At 48.0% G+C, this 22,646-nt stretch overlaps 1 protein-coding gene across 1 annotated transcript in view; it reads right to left on the minus strand.

The window, feature by feature from the left end:
* EPN2 (epsin 2) overlaps positions 1–11,269 on the minus strand; it is a 36,206-nt gene extending 24,937 nt beyond the window's left edge. The window contains exon 1 of the mRNA XM_065732777.1: positions 11,153–11,269. The gene's annotated coding sequence lies outside the window, so the exon portion shown is untranslated. The remainder of the gene's footprint in view (positions 1–11,152) is intronic.
* Positions 11,270–22,646: the final 11,377 nt, after the last annotated feature.

The raw sequence follows: 22,646 nt of genomic DNA on the forward strand, positions 1-22,646 counted from the left end.
GTTCTTATATCATCACCATTTTAGAACGTAACCAACAACTATATTCGTATATGCATTTGTGTTTGCCCACCAGATTTCATATTTGGGAAGGTACTTGCTCCTTACAACGACACAGATCTCATTAACTCAATTCAGTTTGCCCTTCATTACTACAAAGCAGACGTCACCATGAGCAGCTTCTCCTCCCCACCCACACACCACAGCCATGCAACCACATTAATAAATTCAACAGGCCAAAGGCAAATGCTCATCATGACACAGATTAGGGAAGAACACTGGTTTAACTCTCCACATAACAGCAGCTAGAAGCTCAGAGACTAATTAATACTTCTACGTTACAACATGAATTCCTAATGAACTGTTTGAGGAAGAGTAAGATCTGCAAAGCCATCACTGTTCAGACACCCAAGACATGACTGCTTTTTTCAGGTAACATTTTTAAGCATACCAACTACCAGCACAAATGGCATCCTGTAAAGAAATCAGTGCTTGATATAATATCAGCTACATTCCTCAGTGCCCATACACAGGGTATATAACATCAAGTGAACCTGACACAGCCACCATACTTGCACACTCTTCCTGAAGCATCATTAATTCAACAACAACACACTGGTAATAGTTAACATGAGGTTACTTTATCCCTAAAAAATTAAGTTACATGAAGATATATACTCATGACTAATTAAGTTGCAGTAAGAGGGAAACTCACAACCTAAAATTCTCCATGCAGAGATTTTTTGGCTGAAAATCCAGGGGAGCTGGGTTTTCTGACAGATTAGGTCAGAACTGATCCCGAGGTCACCCTCAGTGATCCACCATCAGTGGAAGACAAAAAGAAATCAACCCCCCTGATGCAAGGACTCCTTGATTTTTCTTCATTACACTATATTAACCTTCCTGCTTGCTTCATTCAGGCACTGATAAGGATCCTCCCAAGCGTAAGGATTTGTTTTTATTCTTATTTTGTTGATTACTGTGGAATTAGGAAAAAAAAATCTGGCTGGAAGACGACAGTGAATCCCACATTCTCTTCTGCAGACATGCACCAATTTTCAGCTGTCATGACTGCTCCACGTTTCTGAATCTATCCTACAGCATCAATACTCTACCCACGCTCTACCTATTCTGGACACTTAGATGGAAAATGCTTTGAGTGGGAATTAGCTTGCTCTTCACACAGAGGATGACAAAGACTTGTTACTAAAAAGCATCTGTGACTGTTTCATTATCAAAGGGCATTTTCTTGCAGTCAGCTCTTGCAGAGCACATGTTTAAACCCCCCTCCCCCGCTCTGATACTCCACATTTAGTAGTTCTGTGTATGTCCTCAGGACTCCATATACCCTGTAAGGAGCCCCAGAGGCAAAGGGTAGGCAATACACAGCACTTGCAATATAAAAGTCAAACCTCTGATACTTCAGGTGCATCTGACTATAGCTTAAGGTGTGATTTTCGATTGTTTGTTGTTGTTTGAAGTAAATTCACTGTGTAATACTACTTTCTGTACATCCCATGGCTGCCTGCACTGCCCTGTGGATTATTCTTTTAACCACTTGTAACACATATTATTAAAAGCAGCCTCTTTCTCTTTAGATTTATAAACAGAACAAGAAAGTGACTGAAAAACTCACCCACTCCATTTTTTTTTTTCAAGAACATTCCATCTAGTCTGAATGCACAGAAGACATTCGAGCCCATTAACATCCATCAGCTAACAGAAGGGTAATGAATTCATCAATACTGCTAAAATGCGTGGGTACAGTATCATGCTGAATCATTTAGTAACTACATTTGCAGCAAGAAAAGCTCAAACAACCTGCCTTGTGCTGTCAGCAACCATCCTTCTGAAGGCGGAAAAATGAATGTACTAAGATCACCCTCAATCCCATTATCCCTCTTGACGAGGCTGGCTGTGTCCCTACACACAGCATTGCTGTGCCAATGAAATCTGTCGGCTCCCACTCACCCCTGGACATCAGCTGCTTCAGCCAGACCACCTGGACACTTACAAGCTTTCATTGCTCATTTTCCAGTAAACAACACATGGACTTGGCTTTCCCCAATCACCTGAGTCATTTAAGTCTTTAGAATAAAGTTCTCAGGTTATAAAGGCAAATAAATCTAAAAACAACCACGTATTGTTCCGTCAACACCAGGCTAGCATCGCAATTGTTAAGAGTGCTACAGATCCGAATCCAGCTTTTCCTTGCTAGCTATTTACAAAGCCAGGGAGGGACCACCTCCTTCCAGCAACAAGCACCCCCAGCAGTGCTGAGTTCTACACACACAAAAAGCAAAAGCAAAAAGCAAACAGATTAGTTGGCCTTCAGAGATAACACACTGCCAACAAACATGGAAGCACAACTACCAAAATGCCTGGACCTATGGCTGGGACTAAAGGTAAAGCATCACAGGGTAAGAGGAACCGTATTACTGAGCAGAGCAGTGTTAAGTTATCGTTTTCTTAACAGTGAAAGTATTTATTCTTTAGAAAAAAACATTATAAAACCAGATTTAATAATATAAAGAAACAAAATGATCTTCGAAGCGTACATTAGAAACTACCTTGCTTGTTTTACCTTCTCAGGTCTACCAGGTCCAGTCCTCTCCATCTCACAGCAGGTTTTTAAATGATAGTGGGGATATTGCAATTCTGTTTATGCTTTCAGTTTTTATGGTATCTACTCTTAATTAAGGCCCAGAATAAGCAGCATTTTGTTAAGGTAGCCTTCACAAAGTCAGCACAATTAACTCAACACTCAGTAGTTCAGCCTCCTTAATATAGATAAAGCCTCAGAATACATACACTTACACATGTGTCTACATATCCTCAACTCCCACAGCTTAATTCAACTAATACTATTAAATCTTTAATGCTCAGCTTCAAAGGCTTTTTTAAAATTTGTAATAGCTCTCATAGGTTAGCATGAATGTTTTAAGTCTTTTTACTATATTTTAAATAAACTCATCTTTTCTTTCCACTTTGATGTTTGCCTTTCTGACAATGCTCTGCTGTCTGAAGCTCCTGGCACCTTGTTTTCTGCAAAAAGACAACATTACAAACTCCAAAAGATATGTTAATAGCTGAGCTGCAATCAGGGACTTTTCCTCTCACCTGCCCTCCAGGCTGGGAGTTGGACATGGAACTGCTTTAATCAAAACAATGTGGCAACCCGTGAGGAGAAAGGATGCAACAGTGAGGGAGGGGACTGCATTTGCATCTGTTTAGCATGTAAGCAGCGGGCGGTGCTTGATTCTCCTTTACTCTGCTTTCCCATGAAAGGAGAAAATGGAAAAGACACTGCATTTTATTAAAACGGCTCAAATAGCTGGTTAGGCAAAATGCAAGCTGAGACTCACACAGCACAGGCTCCGTGGCATTTAACATCACAGAACCACAGAACCCCCTGAACTGGGAGGGACCCAGCAGGATCACACCCTGCACACAGCTCAGCATCCCAGCACGGCCCACCTTCATTGCTCAGGTTCTTTGCTCCGAGGTTGGAAGGGAAGCACAGTGCTAGTCCTGAAGGCGTGTTTAAGGCTTTCTATAAAGCACAAACTAGAAGAAAAGGAAAACAAACAGATTTTCCTCCTCCTTTGAAGTGTATTTTTCTTCTGAATTAGAAAAAAAAAAAGAAATCCCTTCTTAAAATAAAACGAAAAATCAGCATTTCCAGAGACAGGAAAAGCCACTATGCATTATATACACTATCCATGCTGACAAAAAAAAAAAAAGATGCGATCTCTGGCTCTGTCCCAAGGCATCCAGACGTAGCTCTGTGCCGGCACGCACATAACAAAGCCACTGCATGCAGGATGTTCAAGCATGTTTCCTTCACTGACACCTGGTAAGCTAACAGTACCAAAGCCCAACATGTTATTTTTGGCATCAACTGCAAATGACCAGCCCAGCCCCACAGACCCCTCACATCCAAAGCGTGGAAGCACATGCTCTGTGCATTGCACAATCTGGGCCATAACCTCAGATCAGAAACCCCCTCAGGAAGTGTATTAAAAATGGTGTATTGAAGGCAACCGACCAAATAATCAGTCCTGCTTGGTATCTTCAGTGCTCCAGCAGCCTGACATGTCAGCACAGAATTACCACTGCACAGAGCACATCTCAGCACTGCACGCTGCAGACACACACCGTGTAGATGCTTTCAGAGGCAGAATAAGTACACTCTTGGAGGCATCACATACTCATATTGTTGGGAAATTAAAAATAAGCAGATGCTCTTAGTTGGAAAACAGACACAATTGTTGGTTATGCTGTTCAGTGTGCTTAAAGCAACAGGCTGGGCAAAAGGAGATTATTCCCCACATCGTCAAACATACAGAAAACCAGACGTGTCTGAGTGCCTGTGTGTCTTACAAAAGGGGCAGCGACTTGTAAAGTTTAAATGCATCACTCCAGCAGCTCAGCAGACTGAAAATAACACTCTCACATCCTTTAATTATATACCTCAGTGCTCCTCTGAAATAAAAGTATATAAGTCAGTTTAAAAGTGACTCTGTTGTCACAAAAACATTCATCCTCCAGTTTCCCTAAAACTCAAGGATTCCAAAACAAACAAACAAGATCTGCTACAAAGCTTTGTATGTTGCCTCCTTATTAACTCTTCCCAAGAGAGTCGTAAGCATACAAACAGAAGTATCTTTCAGACACATCACCCCAGTACCAATCCTTAAAAAACATCCTCAGGAAGCAGTTCTTTTGATGAGAGAGGACTGAAAAAGCGGGCTGCGTAACTGCAGTCCAGCACAAGGCCTTCTGCTCTCCCAAGCAGCATACAAACGCGTGCTTTCAGAATACATTCACCAAAACTGTACCTGCAATGTTAAATATTGATTTCCAATCCTTGTTTGCATGGTGGTAACAAGGGAAGTACTTGGTGTCACGCTGTTTATCTAAACACATTCCACCAGAGGCATTATCTTTACTTTCAGAGAAACACTCTCCCGAACTCGTAGCCAAAGTGTAACTTGCCTGTGTTCAACAACAGCAGCAACAATACAGCAATGCTTCTCATCAATAAGCATTTCAAGCCATTAAAAAAATCACTGCAAGAATCACAGCATTTACAAGAAACAATCATAAAACTATGCAATAAGGCAAGACGTGCTCGGAAGGCAAACATTTTCTCAGATAACAGATGTAAGTCTTATGCTTTCAAATGGCTTCTGCACAGAGGTTTTATCAAATGATGAAATAGCTAGGCAGCAGCACTGTGAAGATTCACCACATCTCCCCTGGATCTGCACACTGCTGGAAATGCAGAGTCCAGTCTCCCCCTAATCAGACATAACTGCTCGCGTTCCAGCAATGTCACCAAACGGTAACGTGTTTCTCTGATTAATTAGCTAACTGAATAATTAAAAGCATTGAAGTTCTGTTTTTCAAATAATAATGTGAGCGCTCCCCTTTATGCACACCACGTGGCAGAGGACAGCGTGCTTGGCCATCCATCAGAGGGCAGGCAGGCACATTTCAGGTGCTATATACAATGGAAGCATGAGGATTAATTAAACATCTTCAGTTTTTGCTGATTTTATAGGGTTAGGGACTGGGCTGGATCAAACATCTGCATCTCACTGCTGGAGTCACAAGCCTCACCCCTCTGCAGAGTTGAATCTTAGCAGAAAGGCAGCAGCACCAGCAACTGGGTCACCAGAACTGACTGAGAAAATCCTTACTGCTTTAAAAAAACAAACGAATAAAAATCAGGAGAATGGTCAAACCAAAACACTGCTCAAGTCAACTCACCCGCTAAGCAACACACAGCTAACCACTCCAGCAGACTTCTTATCTGCAAGGAAAGATGTGTGAAGGTGTCCTTCGTGCCTGAGTCCCAAGGGAGGAAGCTGCTTTTAAAAATGCTTTGTGTTGCCTTTCCCTGTGGAATATCAGAACTGTATAGCAATTATTTTTGCGGGTTTTGTCCATGAGGTCCTACAAACAAAGGTCTTGTTTGTGAACTGTACAACCCTTACACTAGTGAGCAATTACTCATGCAGTCAGTCCCAATGAAGTCAGAAGAACTGTTTGGGAAAGAAATTGCTTGCCAACCTAAGGGTTGCACAATCAGAAAAAAAAAATACGTAACAAAAACACAGAGGGGGATAAATAACATCTGTCAAAAACTACAATCAAGAAATAGCTGGCAACAGATTGTTATTTAAGTACAAGGAAGTGATTTAAACAGGAGCAGTTGTAATACGATTATACGATTCTCTATTAAGATTCTTAAAATGTCTTTGTTCTAGTAAAGCTGGGAAAGACCACTGCCCCTGGCCCCTGTAAAGGCTCAGAAACTAAAGTGATGTTAAGTCTCAAAATTAACGTAGGTTCAAACCAAGAAAAAAAAACAAAGAACATCTCTAACACCATTATCACCTCCGTCACCCACGCTCACACCTCCAGCTAGCACGGGCACTACAAATCAGGGGATTTCTTTCGTGGCAAAACTGAACCCAGCAGAACAGGCCAACATCCGAAGCACAGAGCTCACTTGTACTCAAGTTTCTGTTTCTCAAGTAATGACAACTACCACTCTGATTTTGGAGACATTACCTTCTGATGTGACGCCTTCAGAGCTGCAGGAATGCTTCTTCAAGCAAGGTCAACTCCATGTTTGGCAACTGAGTTGCTCTAGAGGATCAGATGTGGCATTTAACTACGGCCCTCAGAATTCACCGTCCATCTCTAAGCAGTCAATTATAGAACAGCGGGCCCAGAAACCAGCCATGAGTTCAGCTACTGCTACCCTGAACAACTGACGAGGGTATTCTGATTCCTACCTTGTGGACTGGACATAAAACATCTCTGGGTAAGGTTCCCAGCATGTTTTTAAACTAGTAAGCAGCTTTACGTTATACACACAGAAAACCCAAATGATTCACGGCTTAATATTTTACTATGAGGGATAAGAACAGAAATTTCCATTGGAAAAAACCATAGCACAAAATATTGGGTCTAAAGGTGATCATATCTGAGCCGTGTTGAACGCATACACGACTCAAGGAGAGACAGGAACCAGGACATCTATTTAGATAAGCAATAAAATGAGTGTACGTGTGCAAAGCACAAGGTAATCATGAGGGCAAGAAAGTACACAGATACAGAAGTCCAGAAGACAAAAGATGGGCTTGTACCACTTCCAGAGAAGCAGACTGCATCCATCTGGATCACCCTCCAAAACCATTTTACTTTCCATGCCTTGTAAATTTAGTATTCATTATACTGGTACATGACTGAAGACTCAGCAACCAGAGGCTACATTAATAAAACAGCACTTAGAGGAAGGACAGGAGCAGTCAACAACAAGGAAAGGAACTGCATGTATCAGAATTCCCTCTAATTACCTCAGACAGCTCAGGGACCTGTACTCCTAACCATGGAAGAACTACTAGATAAAATGAAAATAAATCACATGCACCAGGACAACAAAAGTACCGCGTCAGAGATCTTGGAGAACTTCACGCAGCCGCTTCCACTGCAAAGCCAGGATGAAGGGAGCCTGGGTTGCAGGATGCAAACAGCTCCAGGACCAGTTTGGAGCTGGGACCTGCTCACGCCAGAGCTCTGTGCTGTGTTGGTTTCCCACCCAGAAAGAGCCAGTGTCACCAGGTCAGCGTGCAGCAAGGCACGAGCAGCGTGAGCGGGCCAAGCCTGACCTCCAGCACAAGCTGGGAAGGAACTAGGCAGAGGTATTTATGTTAACAGCCCTGGGTGACATGAAAACAGATATACACACTATTAACAATTAACACAGCAGAGGGCATTGATGCTGGGATCCTTTTTTAAGTTTAGTTGCTCAAAACACGTTAAAAAAAATGAGCTAGTAGTTATCTATGAAGGAGAAAAGCACTTCACTAAACATACTATTACCAAAATGAAAGCATTCAAAGTAATATTTCCATATAAAAATGCATAAAGGTGATCTAAAAACCAAATTCTGATAAACATTTACAGTCGCCAATGGCACTGGGACTAGAAAACACAAATATTTTTCCATCAATTTTCTAATGGTATAATCACTCAAATTCCAACATTAGATATTTATATGCACTGAACTTCATGCAGTAATTCTGAACGTATACAGCACAGTCTGAAGGAACTCAATATTTTAATTTACCTCCTACTTAAAAACTGCCCAACACTTCTAATTACTTCCAAACTATTTTGGCAGATCACAGTTTAGACCACCACCACAAAGCCTACCAAAATTTAAAACCCAAGGCAATACTGTCATTTGCAAACTGGTAAACAAGCAATAGCAGCTCTTCTGTAACTTTCTGCCTCCTACACCACTTCCCAAGAGGCTCAGCTGCAATGGCCATGCAATTCTAGACCCATCCTGAAGCTCGCAGCCTCTCAATTCACTTATTCTATTATACAAGCATTCTTTTTTTCACTGATTTTGCTCTGTTTTGCCTCATGGAAAAGGAAAGCATTTCCATACCAACCACCAAAACCAATTAATCCTGAGATTTTTAAGGTCTGCTATTCAGCACATACCAGTATGAAAACAAACTGACATACACCAATGCTAGCAGAACTGCAATTAGACCCAAAAGGTTTTATTCCAGCGGACAGCATACATGTTTTTCTCCTCCACAGTGTCTCATGCTTTCTTAATGAGCAGCTAGGCTACTGAAATGCACAAAAAAACGCTGCTCTTTGAAGCACTTAAGACAGCAGGATACTGGTACATTTCAATACTTACCCTGCACAGATCAGAGCAAGACAAAGTGGAAAAAGAACATTACAGGCATTCATACAAACCAGACACCTTTCATTTTCTATTAGCAAGATCCCAAGAGACAATTTAGTATTCTGAGAATATGGCACTGGAAGACTGGAAAGTTATTTCCTGAGCACTAATCATTACACAAAGATTTTAGAGTACGTTATATTCTAGACCAGACAAAAGCAACAGTCATTTCCCATCCTACATAGGAGCAGCATCACGTACATCGTGGCTAATCAGAAAGATACCTCTCCTAAGACATTAAAATTTAATTATTCCTTGGGAGAGAAAAAGAAAAAAAAAAAAAAAGGCAATTCCTCTATCAAGATTATCAGCATTTTTCTGAAGTAACAAATTAGGCCTTTGGCATTTCACAGCAGTGATCCAAGATTTGAGGCTCCTTAAAAGCTCCAAGTTTTGAAGCAATCAAATGGCTGACAGCTGAAACACAATTAGCATGATTAACCAGTTATTTAAATAACAACACGGTCAGTACAAGCACAGCTCATCCATGCACACTGCATTATACAGCACTACCTGCACTGGACATCAGACATTTGTCAACTGACCATTAAATATGACCATAAGAATAATGCACGTGGAAAACACCACAGCATTACCATGAAGAAACTGACAGCCAGGCCTCAGGCCTCTGCTCCGTTAGGGCAGGACCACCAGGTGAGGTGGTCCCCCTCCAGGGAGGACTTTTCCTTCCCACATATACCTGAGGCTATTTAGCTCCTGCTTAAAGAAGCAGTCTTTTGTTTCCTTTTGTTTTCTTCCTCCTAAAAAAAAAAAAGTCCATTTCTTAAAAGTGGGCACTGTTTTTCATTTGTCAGAGCACACAGAAAGCTGCTGCCCCACTCTGCCATGCTGACCCATCACAGCAGCAGAATGATGTCACGTAGCTGCTCTGTAACATCAAGGAAGTTCCAATCAGCACCACCAAGTCAAACTTCCTCAAGTGTAACTCACAGTCAGCTCAGCCTTATCTGAATCCATCTCCAGGAATGCAAACTCACAGTTAATTTGTACTCGGTAATTTTCGATAACACGGTTAAATATTTAATACATGCCCGATTATCTCTGAAACTCTATCTAGTCAGTCTGCTGTGACCCCAGAATTGCAGGAGAAAACGTATCAAAAGTTTTAATCCTTCACAAGGAAACATGATACATGAGTTTGTTTGAAAATAATGTATCTGGGAATCAGCCAAGACAAACATATTTTGAAGTACTTCCTAAACAGGCTGCATTTTGCTGGAGATAGGGTTATTTTATGTTTATATTTTAATCAAAAATCATTCTAACACCTAGTATTCCAACCCTTAGCACTCTGGTTTTCTCTGACCTTGCCTCGCACAAAATACACAATTACGCAAGAGCTCCGTATTTCCATAAAACACACATTTCAGCAGAGAGAATAATACAACTGAACCCCGTGGCCTGATTTGCATTTTGAACTCCTGAAGTCAGCCTCCAGCCTGCAACATCCGCAGCGCAGCTCGGCCATCAGAACAAGTGCTCTGTGCCTCCGGATGGAAACGGAGAGCTGGGGTACTTCCTTTGTAAAGCAAGAAAAAGAAGGATAGAAGCGTAGGACCGTTCGGGTTGGAACAGATCTCTCAGATCATTTAACCGGTTCCACCGGTGTCGATTTTAAGGCTAATTTAGCTTTCTGGATGTGAGTTACGGAGGGGGGAAGGCACCGCACGCCCCTTGGCCAAACAGCGCTGAGATCACCTCGCTGCTAGCACCGTGCCTTACGGCTTCAGAACAGGGAAGGCTCATTGTTGGCAGCCCGCAATGATTCCTGCCGAAATATCGTTCCCGGCTCTACGGATGAACGCAGCGCGCTAACTGCTCAGAGCCAACGCGGAGCATCCAACGCGCTGCAGGCAGAGGATTCGTTAATGAATAATCGTAAAATAATAAACTGAAAGAAAGGAATCTGAAATCAGATTAAAAATAAATAAATAAACGAGGTCTCTCCAGGTCTGTCGCTGAGCCCGGCGGCGCTGGGAGGGCCGGGCCGGGCCGGGGGCCGCTCCCGGCGGTGTTTTACACCGTACCCCGAACGGACGCGCTCCCCCCGCCCAACACCGCCCTCCTCCCGCCGGCACCGGCGCTGCCGGAACCTCCTCCCGCCATGATGGCAGAACTGTTGCTACCCACCGCCCAACGCAGACAACAAAAGGCCGCCCCGGCCCCGCGGGGCCCCGCTCTCACCGCCGCCGCCGCCGCCGCCGCGAGGCCCTCGGCCCCGGTGGGGGGGATGGGGAAAGGGTGGGGGGGGCCCTTCCCGCGCCCACCCCGCGCTGATGAGGCAAGGCGGAATGCACGGGAAGGGGCTGAGGCGGCCTTACCCGCGCGCACCCGCGATCCCGGACTGACCTGCGGGGAACGGGAGGAGCGCAGGAGGGGTCCCGGCGCCCGTCCGCCGCCGCCTCTGGCTGCGTTTGACACCCACACGCACCATCCAACATGGCGGCGGACGGAGGAGGCGGAACCGGCGGCCGCGCGCGCCCCCGAGGCGCGGCACCGGGACGGGCGCGGCGGGGAGAGAGCGGGGGCGGGAGATGGAGAGCGGGCGGCGGTGCTGCTGTGCCCTGTCCTGCTCTGCCCTCACTGCTTTCTCGCCCCGCAGCCCCTCGTCCTCAGCCCCTTCTCATGGCCTGGCCGGACACTTGCCCTCCATCGCATCCAACCGTCCGCGTTAGCCTCTCTTATCCTCCTCCTGTTGCCCAGTTTAGCGATATAATAATGTATTTTGGGGGTCTAGATACCCCTCAGGGTGGTAGCGGGAGTCTATGTGAGATCCCTGTGCTCCATGTGAGGCGAGCATGCCCCGGAGTGGCCGCCATCGCTTTCAACTGTCCACATTCACCACTCTTATCTTCCTCCTCGTGTCAAATTTAACCATGTAATAATAAAAATCTATATTTTAATGGCATTTTTGTACGTAGGGACGCCTCAGGGTGACGATGGGGGGCTACAGATGGTCACTGCACTCCTCCTCAGGAGGTGGCCACCATCACTTTCAACCATCCCAACTAATCCTCCTCCTTATTATATTAGGTAACAGCGAACACTATTTTTAAAGGCATTTTCTGATTGAGAGACGCTTCAGGTGGAGGCTGAACTGAGACCTCCATGACGACACTATGGAGGCAGATGCGGACTGTGGTAGCAGGATCCAGGCAGCCTGTAGCTCACGATCTTCCCCTTTTTGGGGACAGAGAGCCCGGGATCACGAGTTGGAGGAGGTCAGTGGTCTCCTCCTGGTTCTCTGAGTGTTTGTTCCTATCATAAAGCTGTGAGACAATGCAAGGAAATGGGATGTGGCCGTGCTGGAGACAGCAATGGTCAGCACAGGCTGGGACGGCCACATTAACTGTTGGTTCCAGGTAGCACTACTGCTCATTTAAAACCCAAATTCCTGAGCAGTCTTGCCCTTTTAAACACACTAAAACAAATGAAACAGAGCAAAACCCAGTTTATAAGGTACTGCTTTCCAAAAGAAGCACTGCAAACTTACAGCCCAGCACTTAGTCCCTTGGAGCTGGTAGTAAAATTCCCACTGACCCCAGAGACAGATCGAGGTTTAAATACAGAAGAACATGGACTGCAGCAAAGCACGGGGTAAGCTGCATTAAAAGCAACTTGCTTTAGAAATGCTGCAAGTCCAAATGCTTCAAATACCATCTGGTAGTGGGGAAGCCAAGTCTGCAGCTAGCTGCGATATGGCTTAGCTGTTAACCTTGAGCTCGGGGAGCTCAGCAGAATGAAATTCTGGTTGAAAAAATAAAGCATCTGCAAGCATCTGACACTATCAGCAGGAGCTGAAAGAATACTTCCCTCTTTTTGTCCTCAGAAAAAACAGCAATGATGGAAAGCTAATGTTTCTGTGTGTGTTCATTAATCCTAATGATTAGGTGCTGACAACTCTTAAGAACAAGAAGAAAGCTCTTGTTTATAGTAAAATGTGCAGAATAAGAGTGTACCTTCTGCCTTCTCTCCTGCCTAACTTCCTCTCACCTTTGGACAGATCTCCCAGAAGCAGGTGTGAGCTTCCCCTCTGCTTCCAGCTCCATCCCAGGCATCTCCAGGGCTGTGTCTGCAGCTCAAGTGTACAAATAAACGAACCCAGCAGAGAACTCCTGCAGCTGGCACACCTGTATCAACACTACTGTATTTTCTGTCAACTTGATCAAGCCACTCCATGCAGGCAAAACAAACTGTCCGAGTGAAATGAAGGTCTTTTTAATACAGTTGTGTTGACACCTTAAATTGTGTTGGTGCTAGGCTGCCCAGGTTCCCCAGCTCCCTACAGCTGCACCAAGACAGATTTGCCTGGGCTGCAATGGGACGATCCTGAGGACATTGCAGCCAGTGCAGCATATCTAAAACTCTTCTTGCATGCTAGCCACAGCCAGCTGCTGATTGTGCTGTGATTTTAAACCCAGGAGCCAGCTTGGCAAGCTTTCCATCGTAGTCCTGTCCTCCCTGAGCGGGCTGTACCACACCTTGGATGTTGACCCATAACATCCTATCAAGTTGCTCTCAGCACACATTTCATTCCTGCTGGCAGAGCCAGAGTTCAAGGCCATTATTTGCAAAATGGGTTCAGCATCAGAAGGCGATAACCGCGGCGTCTCTCCAGAAACTGCTACAGCAGCAGAGCAGCCTGCGTGGAGAAGGCAGATGGAGGCAGCGAGTGGGAGGAAAGGGGCCTGTGCACTGCAAGGAGCAGAAAGACAAGGAGAGAGCTGCAGCACAATGCTGGGCGTGCACGAGGCTCTCCCAGCACAGCCAAGGCATGGCTGGCCCCAGGGAGCCCCAGGAGAGCCTTCCACTGCCATAACGTGAACATTGCCCACACAGCAACCGCCGCCACGTGGTGCTGAGCACACCGCTAATTAGCTAATGAGTTTGTTCCAAATGTCTGGCCACAGCGTGACTGACAACAGGAACAGCACTCAAGAAGTACTGAACAATGACAAGCACATTCGTCTCTTCTCAGTGACCCCCGCCCCGCATTAACAAATGGGTCACAAATAACAGTGCTTTGCAGTGATCTAATCCTCCAGCCATATGTCGGCTGGCCGAAAAAATACAGAAAAAAAAAAAGCTGTACCAAGAATGCAGAAAAGCTCTGCAAAAAATTGCAAGGAAAACTCGATAAATACATCTCTGCAGTTTGAAATTTGATTTCCTCACTCTATTGTTTCTCATTTCCTGAGAGCTGGCTTGGTGGATCACATTTTCTGCTTCTGTCTCTAGCGTTTGTAACCAAACAAGACTGAATCTCATTATCCTGATGCATGGCTCTAGCTGCATGCAATTCAATCACGGTCATTTTTGCTCCATTACCAATTTCCCTTCCCATTCTTAACCTATAGGTCTTCAAAGGAATCGATTCAAAAATGGACTTGCGTCATCTAATGAAGGTGTGTTTAATGCTCAGCATTTAACTCTGTATTAAGCAGGCAAGGAAGAAGCTGCCCGGTGTACCAGAAGGTCAGGCATCCTCCGCTCTTGCTGACCCCAGTGGGAGCTGGCATTTCTCAGCCTCCCTGGCAAGTCAGATGCTTCCACAAGGGGGTAAATAAGGACTCGAGTCCTTTAGTGCCCAGCTTTGTAAATCTGCTAATTAAATGAGAATATGGGCAAATGCAATCATTATTGTCCTCAGAGCCAAAGAATCGAGGCATTTCTCAACACACACACAGGCTCTCCTGTCAGTTTTCCGAGCCGTCTGCGTATTGCTGACAGTGATATGGAAAATATTCAGGTTTATACCTAGTGATGTTCTCCTCAGATTATTCCTGGATTCATGAATTTTTCATGGAAATATCCCAAGTCTGAGTTGTGCTGGTACCTGCTGTGATGGGGCACACAGAACCAGCGGGTCTGCAGCCAGACCACACGCATGGGATTTTTCTAAAAGGAAGACCAAAATTAAAGTTTGTTTACTTAAGTTGATTTCTTTAAACATCATCTACACTTTGAATAAATGAAGTTACGGGGGAGAAAATCAGAGCGACAAATGGGAGAGAGTGTGCCCCAATAAACCCCTGCCTGAGTTCAGCTGGAAATAACCCAAGTTTAATCAGAACAGAGCACACTTGCCCCCACTGTGAAGATTTCAGTTTCATTTGCGATGCACACAAACTTGTAGAATTGTTTCCAGAGCAAACATTCATTCTGACAAGCTCAAAATTAATACACCTCTAATGCAGGCTTTTGGAACGGGCCTTTTCTGAACACGTTAGCAAATTCATGAAAAGAGGAGAGAGAATGCAAGCCCAGCACATTGTTTTTCTTGAAATGAATATGCACTGACAGCGCAAGAGGCAGTGACGTTTGAAATGTGCTTAGTTCTAGTAATTACCAAGTGTTGTGTTTCTTCAGAAGTTAGAGCCCTTCTCCTCTGTGGGCACCTTCCTTCATGCCTTTCTCCTTACTGCTCTGGAGGTGCAGTTTCTCCCCATGCCACATCGAGAAACCAAGACCTCGTGTACTCTAAATCCCACTGAGGGGTGGTGGAATTCCTGAAGTTTCAGTTGACCCAGGTCGGGGTGCTGCAGTTCCTACCCTTTCTTCCACCCCCCCCAGCCACATGGCTCCGTTCCCTCCCTGCCACCAGCACTGGCTAACACCATCTGTGGTGAGAGTTAATCACTTTTTGGGGAGGAGGAGGATTGCATTGCAGCCAGTTGAGCACTCTGAACCAGCTTGGCAGAAGGTCAGACGAACAGTTGTGTCAGCAGAAAGGAGAGGATAGGAGTTTTTACTGTAATCAGACATAACCAGCATGGCTGTGCTGCCCATTCCAGGCTGGGAGCACTCGCCTTTTGGGACTGTCTGCACAGCTTCTAGTGTCAGACTAAGACACAGAACATTTGCTGTGACACTGGCTACTTTGTCACCCAGCCAGAGCCTTCCAGCCCATGCTAGAGGATGTGGATTCCCCTGCAATCAGCACATCTCATGCTGTCCTTCTTGACTTCCTCCTTGTCACGATGAGAGCACTTCCTGCCAGGAAGGGCCTGATGGACAACATCACCCTTCTGAGCTCCTTTATCATTCCAGCAGCCACCCAAGGAACATCAACTCCCTTTTGCCCCAGGCCTATCTCCAGCCCGATCTGGGCGTCATAATAGCAGCCAAACTACAGGATGATGTGTGCTGTTGTGCAAGGATCTCATGTGGCCACGGATCATCCTCACTCCTCCCAGCTGTTGCTCACCTGAAGGAGGCCACACTGCCAGGCAAACACCTGTGGAGCAGGAGGAGCTGTGCTGCTGGCCCAAGCGCTGCCCAGCGTGTGACAGTGAGTGAACTGCTGAGGAAGGAAAAAGACATTTTGTACACTATGACAAAGCAAGGGGAAAGTGTTCTTCTGACCAGAAGCAAATACAACCAAGCAACGTGTGAGAGCAGTGTCAGCTTCTTGCAGTGACCATATCCATGGTAGGAGACTCAAGCACAAAGTGTTTCATATTCAAGCACAAAACCCAGAGCCTTCAAGAAAAATACCACTTTGCTCACAAGGGATGAGTCCAGCGATTCGTCTGCCCCTTACCTGGGGATGATCAGGGGGAGAAAGACTGAAATAGGTGTAATCTCACTCGCACACAGAGGCTTGATGCAGCAGATGGTCCGTGGGAGCACCTTTTGTGCTCTTCTGCCAGAGCACCCAACAGTGTCACATCTGCCTATAGCCCTGAGAAAAAAAAAAAGCTTTATACCTCCAGTGCAAGTCTGCAGCCATTGGTAGTGCAGAAATGTCATACTAAGGCAGAGACAGGGCTCCAGAAGCAGAGCAAACATTTTGAGCTCTGCCTCTTTTAAACCAAGGGATTTGTGACAGTGCTACTGAGCCCCTGGATTACAGCTGGTTGCCCATCACTGAGCATCACAGCTGAAAATCTCGTGGTTTTTCCCTTGACAGATGAAAACTGAGGGCTGTCTGTTTGGTTTGTGTTTGCACAGCACCCAGCTGGTTGCTTAATTACTTGGCCCAGTTTCGAGGTTTCTGATTCCCACTTCTGCAACTGACTTCCTCAGTTCTCAGGCTCACGAATCCAGTTGCAAGTTTCACATCTGTATTGACGGTCACGACTCCTAGCTGGTCGATCACTGAGCTTCTCACCCTCAACAGGTCTTCCCAGGTGATTTCATAATACAAACAGCAAGCAGCAGCTCAGAGCTGTAAATACACGCTCCCTGTGTAATCACCAAGCAGATTAAAAACTCACCAGCTGGGCTGGGAGAGATTCATGGCAATCCATTAAGGCTCCACAGCGCGCACACCGCACAGCACTGCAGGCAGGAAATTCTCAGAGCACGGTCAGTTCTAACACTATTTGGCAGAGCTGCTACGTGGATTCATCCTGATGAACTGCTCTGCCAGCCCCTGGACCAGAAGGCTTCCTTGGCTGAGCTGAGCCCGTAAGAGCAATCTGCATCTCCCACATTTGCTGGTCGTTGAAGCAGCCATGTGGACACAATGACTGACCAAGCAGGTTATATATAATCGGCTGTAATTAATACTCCTACGAGCTTCCACATTCTTAAAGACTGAACGAGGTGGAGAAATACAAGATTGCACGCTGACCTTGTAAGCACTGGAGGAAGGCAGAGGAACCCGCTCCTTTCTGATCAGAGAAGGGATGAGGCCAGCACTGGAGCTGCTGGGAGCAGGCTGTGCACAATGCTTCTGCTGGGGTGCAAACCACAGCCTCAACCTCAAACAAAAATAGCTGCAGAGCTGCTGCAGACAGCAGGCTTCCTCCTCGTCCCAAGAACCCTCTTTCTGTGCTTGCACATCGCTGTGTGAGCCTGGTGGGGGTGCAGACTCTCACAGCCACAGCAGATCTTAGCAGTACTGAAATTGGCCTTCACAGACATGCACAAACTGATTAACCTGCTCGACAAGAGAGAGAGCCAAAGAAGCCTCAGCTGCCATGGCCACCAGTAGGCTGGAAGAACAGCACTGATATCTGCATAGCAGAGCCTGAAAGCTGCTCAATTGGTCTTCACCAATACATCACTACCAGTGTTGTGATTCTGGGCTGGACACCACTTGTTAGAGCAGAACAGGTGCTGGTTTCCCATCTGTTGCCCCACGGTTCTGTACATCAAACCTGTCCAGGTGTCCTACTGGAAAACAGGGACAAAGCACAGCATCCACACGCTGTTTCCCAGCTCTCCCAAGAAGGACTGTCCCCAAAAGTCTGTGTGTGCCTTTCCCCAGACTCTATTAGCTGGCATGTTTCATATCCTCGAGGCTCTCTCAGCCTTGCAGACAGGTGGCATGCCTTTCAGCCTTCAGCACCTGGGGTGGTGTTCAGAGCCTGTCCTACACGGCAGATTTAAACACATGCTAAAATGATTTACTGAGCCGGTGAATGCCTCTGCCCTGGGGAGGCAGGAACAGTGCAGCTGTGCTGCTGGAGGCTGTGTTGCTGATCCGGCTTAGGAAGCAGCAAACAAATACAGCTCAGGCTGCAGACCTAGGGTCAATCCCCGGAGGGTGAAAAGGCAGGTGCCAGCTGGAGCAGGGCTGGAGCCCACGCCTGGGTTATTTCTGAGGGTCTCCCTGAAGAGACTCTGTGCCCGGGGCACTTGGTTATAACCATTCCTGAGCCAGCAAGCTGGTAAAGCCTGCAGAGAGCAGGGAGTCAGCCGGGGCTGCCCAGCTAAACCCAAATCCAGCTAACACCAAAACCAGTTCCTCTTCCAGCCCGAGAAAGGAAAAGAAAGGGAAGAAGACGGTAAATCTCTATTTCAGGAGCTTGCTGCCTGGGGAGCTGAAGGGAACGCCCAGCTGGAAGCAGTACTCTAAATAAACACAGACTCAACGTCTTGCATATATTTTGCTACATATTGCATGTGCATCTCTGTGTATGCATATGCCACAGAGACACCTACACAGGTAAGATTTTACAGCATGTGCTCACGTCCATGCCCTGCAGCTCCCACACTAAAGCCCCAGAGCCATGCTGCTCCTGAGCCATCCTGTCCCTTGTCCTCAGGTTCCTAGGGATCCCATCAGCTCTTCCATGGAAGCAAACACTGCCATTTCCAACTCCGTATGACGGTTCTCAGGGGAAGCAGTGCTCTGACTTCTCACGTGCCAGCGCTCCTTGTAGTGATGGCTCGAGGAGGCACTGCTGCCTTACTTCGCTCAGACCAGATCCTGCCTCACCCACACGGGTGGATGTCTGGTGAGGCCTCAGCACCATCACCCCGCATTTCCATAGCCACTGTGGCAGAAATCACAGTTGAACGTTGCTCTGGGAGGATCCATTGGTTTTGCTGTGACCTCCTGCAGCCTTTGCTCACATTTTTACCTTGGCTTGCATGGCACCAACACCACAAGGCAGCTCTATTTTGCTGGGCTCTCTGCAGAAGCGGAGACCACGCATGTGAACTCCTCTCTGAGGCTGTTGGCACATTTCAGACCACACTGATGACAGGCTGGGCAGAGACTTCAGAACTGCTTCATTTCTAAACCCTTCCTGAAGCAGGGCAGCTAGGGAGGGGAGAGAGGTCATGCAAAACTCTGAGAGGGCTCAGGCCTTTACAAGGCTTCAGAGCATCCCCACCCTGAGGCCCAGAGTACACGAGGAGCAGCTGCCCCAGATGCTGCAGCAGGAATAAATCACAGCAAAAGCTGGGCCAGGGGAACTCCTGTCTACATCTGCTCTGTCCCCACAGGAAAGGGTGGCACGGAGCAGCCGGAGCACCCGGGGAATCCACAGCTGCACCTGCATCCGCCCTGGCCAGACAGAAGGCCTCAGTGCTGCGCCTTCTCTCCGCTTCCTCCCTCTTGTCCTTCTCATCTCCCTCCTCAATAGGCAGTTTCAGGAGCAGCACAGTGCCTGGATTCTCTCAGGGCTTTTACGGTGCATCCGGCACCCGGTGAATTACTCTGCAGGCACCGCTCCAGCAGCATCCCTGCTGCCCAGCCCGGGATGCAGCCACACGCACATCCCCAGTGAGGGAACACCTCCCCCTGGCTGTCCCCAGCGTCTCCATCTGCCCTGGCACCAGTCAGACCTCTGCCCCACATTGCGATGGGCTCAGCCATCACCACCGCTGTCCCCAGCCCTGAGCCTCCCTGCACCCACACCCCCTCCTCCTGTGCTATATCCCATGGACGCGTTCCCCCATGCAGCCCCACATGGGTGCCTGCACCCGACCCTGCTCTCTCACATCCGCTCGGTCACAGCAGCACTGGGTACGGTGCTAAAGGAGGAACCATAGCAGCTATTGCCACACTTCCAGAGGAAGGCATGACGTGAGCTCGGGCTTCATTGGTTATTAATAACTTCTTTGTTAACAGGCCAGCCCTAAGGAAGAACCAAAATTGGTCTGACCAAGAGCGCAGCCCCCCCTGTGTGGGCCATCATTCACAATTTCTTCTGAAACCATTTCTAAACCATTTCAGTTCTCAGAAGTCGCAGACGTCCCCGCTGAGTCACCGCGGCGCAGCATCCCCTCACCTACGCACGAGGCTCCACGCTTGGCTTTTTTCTTTTTCAATCCCAGAAAAATAACAGATGTCCCTGTTAAGAGGGAGCTTCTCAGACGCCGTCCGCGTGACGGGTTGTGCCAGGATGTGCACACACTCGCACCATTTCCCTAGCACAAACCCTATGAACGCTGCAGAGCCCTCCTGCTTCTCCAGTAAACTTCCTCTGCAGCAGATCCCTCCTTCAAACAGCCTCCATGCCCTCCCCATGGCTGCATGTCTTGGGATCCTTCTGATTCCTCTCCCTCTCACAGAATCAGTAAGGTTGAAAAAGACCTCTCAGATCACCGAGCCCAACCCCAACTCACCCCACCATGCCCACCAACCACATCCCTCAGTGCCACAGGTGGGACATGAATGCCACTGTGGCTCCTCACACCAGCAGCCTCTGGCAGACATTGCCAGAGCAACACTCAGCAGAAAGCTTTGTGAAGTTTGCGTGACACAACACAGTGTTGTGCACAGAGCTCAAGCAGGTCAGGATGAGAGCAGCCAGCTGGAGAAGGCAGCAGGCCCCAAAGTCAGCACACAGCATCCCCCTTCCCACCAATCCATACCCAGCTGGTGGCTTCCATCCCTTTATAGGGCCCAGAGGGCACCCATCCTTCAGCTGCTGGGGCCCTACTGGCTAACATCACATAAATGGCTGTCACAGCCCTGACCTCAGAGCCAGGCAGCAGCACTGCTTGCACCCATCACCCCAAAACCAAGTACCAAAAGTGATGCCCCACTGCCAGGACCCCACCCACAGGGCCCCCACCTCACATCTCACCAATACCACGGGCAAAGGGGACCCACTCTGCTTTCCTGGCTCATAAACCCCAACTACAGCCCCAGCTACGTTTGTCAAACCCCAGAGACCCAAGTGGCTCTCATAGGACAAACCAGCTCTGGGTCTGTGTCTGCTGTTAGCCCTTTCCTACAGACACCCAAACTTCCCACGGTGGTGATGTCAGCATCCTGCCTGCTGGGATGGTGGCATGCTGGGGCTTCTGGGCGTGTCCCCTTCAACATAGTGCAGTGCTGTGTCACTGACCCCGAGTACTGCGGTGCGTGAAGGGCCAGAGTCCCGCAGCCACCCCTCTCCTCCTGCCAGCTCCCAGCCATACAAGAGGCAAACTCAGACTCCCCCTCTGTTGGACTGGAGCAGACTGAGGAGCTGTGGTGGACACTGGGCAGAGAGGAGCCCTGGGGCCAGGGGCTGCTCCATCACACAGCAGGAGGGGAAGAGGCTCCCTCCCTCCTCTTCCTCCCTTGCTCGTGGGGATTTTGCAGCCAGGTAAACACAGGATGCTGATGAAATGCACTTGGCAGATTGGGCAATTTCGGGGTGACCGTGCCAAAGTGAGTGGGCAATGCCAGCACCAGGGGCACCCTCCAATGCCTGTTCCCAGGGGCACAGAATTCTCCTTTTCGCTAGGAGAGGCGGATGTGGAAGAATGACGATACCCACGTTCTCCTCTTCAGCCCTTGGGGTCTCCTCACAAGCCAGGACGGTGCTCATTGCACCATCCACCTTGCTTCAGGCTGCAGATTCTGGCACTCATAACAGAATGTGAGAGGGAAGAAAACCCCATGTTTTGAGAGTTTTGGCTGGCTCAGGTCCACAGGTGTTCAGCACTGCCTTCTGGAGCTGAGCACTGCAGGGATCCAGCACAGCCCTGCGCCTGCAGCTGAGCACCATGGGGCCACGACTCCTTCTGGGGGCTCTGGGTTGGGGGCAAGAGTGGGATGGAGGGGCTCAGGGCTGCTTGGAAGCAGGGAGAAGGGTTTCCCTGGGAAAGGAGGCAGTGGAAGGCGCCTCCGATTCTGCTGAACATGGATGCTCATGGCCGTGGGATGGCATCTCCTGTACGTATGTGGGAAGGACATACCAGAACTGCACCGCATGCACGAGGACATGGAGACAGAGGGTTGGAGTGAGCATGCGAGACTGTCCCGAGTCCCCAGTGTTCCCAGTGCCCCCAATGTCCCCAGTGTCCCCTGGATGCTGCTGCCATCTGCTGGCAGGACACAATCCCGCTCCGATCCTGAGTTTGGCCGCTGCACCGAGGTCCCCTCTGTCACCCCCTGTCCCTTAGGGTAGCGTGACTCCACGCACGGCTCCATGCCCAACAGCTCCAGGTGCCCCATGACCCGGGCACCAAAATGGCTCCACTGGAGCCAAAATCCCACTCTGATCTGCTCCCCCTGGAGCCAACCTCTTCCCATTTGGCTGCGGTGGCCACACAGTCAGACTTGCCGCGTCCCCTCCTCCTTGGGACACCCAGCCTGTTCCCACGGCCCCGCGGCCTCCCTGATTACACCAGGGATACACCGGGGACAGCAGCCAGGGACTGGAGC

This window comes from Cyrtonyx montezumae, unplaced genomic scaffold (genome assembly GCF_038088225.1).
Source record: "Cyrtonyx montezumae isolate F1298 unplaced genomic scaffold, pur_monq_1.0 scaffold_16, whole genome shotgun sequence".
NCBI classification, from domain to species: domain Eukaryota; kingdom Metazoa; phylum Chordata; class Aves; order Galliformes; family Odontophoridae; genus Cyrtonyx; species Cyrtonyx montezumae.